Source organism: Propithecus coquereli, unplaced genomic scaffold (assembly GCF_000956105.1).
Source record: "Propithecus coquereli isolate 6110/MARCELLA unplaced genomic scaffold, Pcoq_1.0 Scaffold1, whole genome shotgun sequence".
Taxonomy (NCBI): Eukaryota; Metazoa; Chordata; class Mammalia; order Primates; family Indriidae; genus Propithecus; species Propithecus coquereli.
The window spans coordinates 27,529,004-27,537,440 of NW_012133857.1; positions in this window are offsets into that span (position 1 = coordinate 27,529,004).

An 8,437-nucleotide genomic window follows, 5' to 3' on the forward strand; every position below is an offset into this window, starting at 1 on the left:
GAGCAAATAAACTCTACTAATTTTAATTTGTCTAAACTCTTTCTTTTAACATTAGGTTTCTATCTTTTTAAAAAATATATCATTGTCAAGCTTTTGTACATTGTGACACTAGCCCCTTTTTCCTCATAAGCTCTGTGGGTTTTATTGCCCAATTTAGCATAGTATAGTGATTTTAGGAAAACATATGTTGTGTTAAAGCATAACTATTTATAACTTGCCCAAGGTTATGTGGCTAGGTAGTGGCCCAGCAGGGATTCAAACACAGTCTGCTCAAGGACCCAGCCTAGCTTGTCTACCCCTGTATCTTTCTGCTTTGGTATACATGATCTCTTTTAATCTTCACAGAAGCCTTCAGAGGCTCTTGTTATTCCTATTTTATAGTTGAAGAAATTGAGATTCAGAACTAATACACCAAGAAAAGCTTAAATGAAGTTAACCATACGTGGCCCTCTTGCTAACCACACAGAGTAATTCTGATTTCCCATTCAGGTCTGTTTTTCTCTGAGGCACTTATACAGACCAGGATTCCAGCAGTCTGTATAAATAGTCAGAATTTGTGGTAAAAGGAAAGTGCCACAGGTCTATGTGAGTCTTCATTGATAGTTCCCCAGTTTGGCTCTCCTTGACTGCGTAAAGAATAGGCTTTCATAATTTGGAGCTATTGTCTGAACTATTTATTCATTCCCTTGTTTTTTTGTTTTGCTGTTGTGTTCATTCTTTCTTTCCTTTGTCAAGTATTAATTAAACAGGTATGGTATCCCTAACATTTAGGTTATGCCTGAAGCATCACTCTAGAGCTGCCTTCCATAATCTATGCCCCACCAGACCACATAGGAGGTTCCCTTATTAATAGCACACTTTGTTTCTCCTTCCCAATACTTAACCACCAGCAATAGTGGTATGATTATTTGCAAAGAGTTCTTTGATCATTTTTCCTCATGTGATGGTAAGCTCGATGAGAACAGAATATGTCCATGTTATTTTTTTCATGTGCATCCTCAGCATCCAGTGCCATACCTGACACATAGTAGATGCCCAGTAAATACTTAACTGTCTTATTAATATAAATGACCTTGGACTTGGCACTGGTATAGAAAGAAGCCCAGAGTGCAGAGAACATCTTCAACCTAAACAGGCACCTCTTCAACAAATAAAGTTTTAAAGGTTATTGAAATTCTTGAGCTGGAAGGATGTTATATCCCTGCAGTGTGTGCACAGAAGAATTGTAAAGAAAAAGTAGCTGACAGACGGAAAACTGATCCACAACAGCTTCTATAAACGGACCATGAAATAATCAGGTTCCTTGGTCTTTTATTTGTTTCTGGATGGAGTCCCAGGCAGGGAAGATAACCTTCGCCTCAGAACAATGTGGCGCATCATCTGTAAATGTAATGAGATGATGAATTATTCCGGTGTCATTATGCCCATGATTTATGGGGACACATTATCTGCTAAAAGCCCAGGCTGAAAGAATATTGATTTCACTTTTACCGAGACAGCCATTTAAAACTTTTTAAAGACAGCAAATGATTATTTAAAAGACCAACTTCAAAAAGGCCAGTTTCAAACCATTGGGTGGGCAGGGGCAAGAGGAGGCAGAAATGGTGATGCAGCTCCTTCAAGAGCCAGGTGGGCAAAGTGAGGTCCTCTTGCTCTGTATTCTCCTGTAACACCTTGTACTTCTTTGCAGCAACTGGCTGCACTCACAGGATTTTATACCATGTTTTTCTTTAGGACCTTTCCAGGTTCAAAGCTGGATTTTGTTTTGTGTGGGAAAATCATTTTCTGTCCTTTTGTCCAATTGATTCAGAAATCCAGAAGCAGCAGGTTGATGCTTTTTGGTCATGGTAGCAGTGGTGGTAGGGAATTCTCCTTTCTTCGTAAAATGAAATAACACAACTTCTCAAATCACATACTCTTATGCCGATAAGTAAACCAGGATTTCCCCAGAACAGAGGGAGACCATATATGGCAAATTTTTAAAAAGGAGGAAATGACAATGTGGAACGGGGTGGTAGATTTCGATCTACGCTAGTGAATTGGAAGAAATACTCTCTTTATAGCATCTTATACTCTGTGCCTGGCTTTCTGCCACACAAAAGGATGGATCGAAATTAATATTTGTTGAGTACTTTCAATGTGCCAGGCACTTTATAACTGTATTTATTGAACCCTCCCAACCAATTTTCAAGATAGCAATTATTGTCTTCATTTACATATGAGGAAACCAAGGACAGTGCCTGAAATCGAACCCAGGACTGTCTTATTTCTAAACCTCTTACTCATTTCTAAGACCCTTCCTGCCTCTCAGTTTGTAAGATCAAGTGTCCTCATCAAGGAAATTTTAGTCTTCGGACCATGTTAAGTGTGAAGATAGTGGCTAACTCTTTTTTTTTTTTTTCCTCTTTTTCGTCAATTAGGCATAACTTTTATTCCTCATTTCCTCATAAGGTTGGTCAGTTGATACACATAATTACCTCTTAGTCACCTCTTGGTCCTATATACTAAACAATTCATTCCTTTTTTTCTGGGTCAGCCTTCTTTGCCCTTAAATGGACATCTTGAAACTAAAGAAGATCTTAGAATCTATCTTAGGCACCAGGAATTGATGATGTATGGGCCAAATATAATCCCAAGTGTTTTTTTTTGTTGTTGTAGTTGTTTCTTTGGTTGTTTTCTTTTAGCTAGCATATTCTCTTATGTACATAAACTTATCGAGAGAGAATTCATATATGATACACTTCTCCCATTTGCAGTATAAAATTAAATGTCTTTTAGTATATTCACAAAGTTGTATAATCACTACAGTCAATTTTAGAACATTTTAATCACCCTCAAAAGAACCTCTATACCAATGAATAGTCACTCCCCGTCTCCCTCAAATAAATCCCCCAGCTCTAGGAAATTACTAGTCTAATTTCTGTCTCTATATATTTGCCTCTTCTAGACATTTAACATAAATGGAATCATGCAATATGTTGTCATTTTTGACTAGCTTCTTTCATTTAATAGAATGTTTTCAAGGTTTATCTATGCTAGAGCATGTTACTATTTCTATTTAATGACCTAATAACATTATATTTTATGGATAACTACATTATTTTTGCCCATTAATGAGTTGGTAAGTATTTGGGTTTTTCCCACTTTTTGGCCATTATAAATAATGCTGCATGAACATTTGTGTACAAGTTTTTGTGTGGACATATGTTTGCATTTCTCTGGCATATGCATCTAGGAGTAGAACTACTAGATAACAGAGTAACTCTAAGTTTAAACTTTTAAGGAACTTTTGGACTATTTTTCAAAGTGGCTTCCAAATTTTTAATTCCCACCTGTAATATATGAGGATTCTGATTTCTCCACATTCTCACCAACATTTGTTATTGTTTGTATTTTTTTACAGCTATCTCAATGGTTATTAGGCAGTATTTCATTACAATTTTCATCTGCATTTTCATTTTGGCTAAAGATGTTGAACATTCTTGTATGTGCTTATTGGCACTTTGTATTTCTTCTTTAGAGAAATGTCTATTCACGTCTTTACCATTGTTTTATTGAGTTGTCATTTTATTGTTGAGTTGTAGGAGTTCTATATATAATCTAGGTACAAGTCACTTATCAGATATATGATTTGCAAATATTTTCTCCCATTTTGTGGGTTGCCTTTTCACTTTCCTGGTGGTATCCTTTAAACACAAAAGTCTTTAATCATGATGAAGTTCAAGTTGTCTATTTTGTCTTTTTTTGCTTGCGCTTTTGCTGTCATACCTATTAATAAGAACCCATTGCCTAACAAAGCCACAAAGATTTACTCCCACGCTTTATTCTAAGAGTTTTAGAGTTTTAACTCTGACATCTAGATCTGTGACCTCTTTTGAGTTAAGTTTTGTGTAGGGTGTGAGGAAAAGGCCCAATTTCATTCTTTTGCTTGTGGATATTATTTACTTCTCCTGGTGCCCTGGAAGAAAATAACTTGGCTATAAATGTGAGGGTTTATTTCTAGACTCTTATTTCAGTTTCATTGATCTATATATTTATGCTTATGCCAGTACCACACTGTCTTGATTCCTGGCTTTGTAGTAAGTTTTTAAATTAGTAAGTGTGATCCCATCAACATTTTTCTCTTTTCAAGCTTTTTTGGCTATGAGAGTCCCTGGAATTTCCATATAAATATTAGGATCATTAGGATCATCTTGTCAAAGTCTGAAAAAAACAACTAGTTTGGATTTTGAAAAGGATTACATTGAATCTGTGGATCAATCTAGGGAGTATTGACATCTTAACAATATTACATCATCCAATCCATGAACATGGGATGACTTTCCATTTATTTAGGTTGTCATTAATTCCTTTCAACAGTGTTTTATATTTTCAGAGTATTAGTTTTGTACTTCTTTCATTAGATTTATTCCTTAGTATTTTACTCTATTTGATGCTATTATTAATGGAATTAATTTGGTAATGTCATTTTCAGTTTGTTCACTGTGTAGAAATACAGTTGATTTTTACATATTGATCTGTGTCCTATAAACTTGCTGAACTCATTTATTAGTTTTAATAATTTTTTTATTCTTTATAGAGTTCTCTATATACAAGATCACGTCATCTGAAAATATAGATAGTTTTACTTCTTCCTTTTCAAACTAAATGCCTTTCATTTCTTTTTCTTGCCTAATTTTCTGACTAGAACCTCAAGTATAATGTTGAGTTAAAGAGACATTCTTGTCTTGTTCTTGATCTCATAGGGAAAGCTTTCAGTCATACCTTTAAGTGTAATGTTAGCTGTGAGTTTTTGGTAAATGCCCTTAGTCAAGTTGAGAAAATTTCTTTCCATTCTTAGTTTATTGTTTTTGTCATGAAGGGGTTTGGGATTTTGTCACATAGTTTTTCTGTATCTAATGAAATTATTATGTATTTTTTGTTCTTGATTTTATTGATATAGTATATTACATTAATTTATTTTTGGATATTGAACCAAACTTACATTCCTGAGTTAAATCCCACATTGTCGTGGTATATACTCCCCTTTATATATTACTAGATTTGGGTTGTTAGTATTTTGTTAAAGATTTTGTGTCTATATTCATAAGAGATCTTGGTCTATAGTTTTCTTGTGATGTCTTTATCAGGTTTTAGTATCAGGGTAGTACTGGCCTCACAGATTGAGCCAGGAAATGTTCCCTTCTTGTCTATTTTTTTTGGAAAATTTGGTTAAGAATTGATATCAATGCATTACATTTTGGTAAAATTCATCAGTGAAGCCATCTGGTCCTGGGCTATTCTTTGTAAAAACTTTTTTACTTATGAATTCAATCTCTTTACTTCTTATAAATCTAATCAGATTTCCTATTTCTTCTTAAGTCAGTTTTGGTAATTCGTATCTTTCTAGGAATTCGTTCATTTTATCTGGGTTATCTAAGCCGTTGGCATACAGTTATTCACAAGTTCTGTAAAGTTAGCAGTAATATTCCCTCTTTCATTTTTTAATTTAGTAATTTGTGTCTTCTCTCTTTTTTCTTGGTCAGACTTGCCAACTTTGTTGTTCTTTACTAAGAAGCTTGGGCATGTGCACAGTCATCCCGGGATGACGATGTTTTTTTAGCAAAAACAGGGCTCTCCTTGTCTCTTTTCCTGCACTTTCTGTTAAGCTGTCTGCCTCTGTTTGTATCACACCCAGGTGTCTGGCCTCACTGATTGCTGACTTACCACTCTATTGTTTTTGACAATGCCCTGGAGCATAAATTGCTCCACAATCTTTGCAAGAGTAGGTTTTGAGTCCAATCTTTGAGGTTTCTTCTGACCCAGGTAAGGCTCTTAGCTGTCTCTTTCCCCTGGTTCTCTGATAAACTAGCTGGCCTATGGTGAGCTTGTTGTTTTCATGGTGCTGTCAGCCTCCTTATAACCCAAATCTCCATGTTTTTGAGAGTACCCTCAGGCTTGAACTTTCCCTCACTCTATTCCAAATAAACTCAGTTCTTTTGGGGAGAGCTTCAAAACTCTCTGTCTTTATGGCCTGACTATCTCCCTTGGTAAAACCTCTGCACCACTTCTCTGCAGGTGGGGTTGGGGACAGTAGCCAACGTCTCTTGAGTGACATCTGTGTTTTATGAGCAGCACACTGGGCAGGAGCAGTAGCATCTGGTCTTCTTGACTAGACCCTGCTGGCATGAAACCACTGTCTATGAGTGATCTGGGGCAGTGTGATCTGGGCCCCAGAATTTTCAGCCTGCTGTAGTTAGAGTAGAGCCTCTGTCTTATGATGGGGGGCTGAGTAGAGAAAGAGAGGTCCCCCACCCCCGACCTTCTGGCCACACTTGCCTAGAATTTAACCTCTGCAACACAGAGCTTAAGGAATCAGAAATGCTGGAAGCCTGGGGAGATACTGTAGCCTTTGGGAGCTTAAAGAAGAGGGCACTCGATCGATCTTCTTTGCTGTTTGGGGTGGAGTTTCTGTCACAGTGAACTGTGGATAGGGAGGATGGAGAGAGTGGCCATGGCTCAAATGCTACATATGCTCACTATTCTTAACAAGATTTAGTAGATTTTTAAAAAAAATGTTTCTTCATCTGCTTTATGCCATTAAGACAATTTCCAGAGACTTTAATTCTTTATTAAATAATTTTTTATCAGTTACAGTTGTTCTACTGGGAGGTGATGCTCAGAGCTCCTCACATTGTTATTTCGGAAGCATAGTCTACATTTAATTTCAAATGCCTTTAGGCACAGCATGTACTATCCAATTGACCACTTGCCCTACTACTCCCTATTATCTTGTAACAGGCTGCTTCTCGTATTCTTTTCTAAAATCCTTTCTAAAATAGCCATGCACCTCTCAACTCTATACTCAGACCCTATTTTATTTCTTTCAAGGCATATATCATTATTTCACATTTTATTATATATTTATAGCTTTGGTTTTTGTCTTCCTTCTCTAGAATGTGAGCTACATTGAGAGCAGGAATTTTGTCTGTATTTTTCACCAACGTATACCCAGAACCCAAAACAGTACCTGATACTTGTTAGATGCTCAGTAAATAAATATATGTTGAATGCATTTTTTATTCATTTTATTGTCCTAATTTTATTTTAGAAACAGTGTCTTACTCTGTCACTCAAGCTGGAGTGCAGTGGTGTGATCAAAACTCACAGCAGGTCGGGCGCGGTGGCTCACGCCTGTAATCCTAGCTCTCTGGGAGGCAGAGGCGGGCGGATTGTTTGAGCTCAGGAGTTCGAAACTAGCCTGAGCAAGAGAGAGACCCCATCTCTACTAAAAATAGAAAGAAATTAATTGGACAACTAAAAATATATAGAAAAAATTAGCCAGGCATGGTGGCGCATGCCTGTAGTCCCAGCTACTCGGGAGGCTGAGGCAGGGGGATCGCTTGAGCCCAGGAGTTTGAGGTTGCTGTGAGCTAGGATGACACCATGGCACTCTAGCCCAGGCAACACAGTGAGATTCTGTCTCAAAAAAAAAAAAAAACCTCACAGCAACCTCAAGCTCCTGGGCTCAAGTGATCCTCCTGCCTCAGCCTCCCGAGTAGCTAGAACTACAGGCATGCGCCACCATGCCCGGCTAAGTTTTTTACTTTTTTGTAGAGATGGGGTCTTGCTATGTTGTTCAGGCTGATCTCAAACTCTTGGCCTCAAGGGACCCTCCTACCTTGGCCTCCCAAAGTGCTGGGATTATAAGCGTGAGGCACCACACCTGGCCTGTTGAATGTATTTGATTACTGTCTCTCCATCTGTGGCAGACATGATTAGTTATTTCCCAATATCATTCTCTTCTTCTTCAGGGTTACTAATGGCATCCACCATGGGACCAAATTTTGACCAATGAATTAAAATGAAAGCATTGTGTGGAACATCTAGTCAGCCTCTGCATAGTTTCCTATGACTGCTATAACAGATTACCACAGACCTGATGGTTTAAAACAACTGACATTTGTTCTCTTACAGATCTAGAGTTCAGAAGTCTAAAATCAGTTTCCCTGGGCAGAAATCAAAGTATCAGCAGGGACATATCCCCTAGAGAGACTCTAGGGGAGAATCCATTTCCTTGCTTCCTCCAGTTTCTATAGCTGCCTTACTTGTCCCCTTTCTCTATTTTCAAAGCCAACAATGCAGTAACTTACTTTAATCATCTTGTTCCCTTCTGTCTCTGATATAGTAAATTCTCCCTCTGCCTCCCTCTTACAAGGGCATTCGTGGTTACACTATGCTTACCTGTGTATTGATAATTAAGGATAATCTCTCCATTTTAAGATCCTGAATTTAATCACTCTGCAAAGTCCCTTTTGCCATATAAGGTAAAATTCACAGGTTCTAAAGATTAGGACATGGATGTCTGGAGGGACCATTAGCCAGCCTCCCACAGCCTCCTGCTGGCCAGACTCATCATGTAATGGCTGGAACTCTGGCAGCCACTTGGACCATGAGG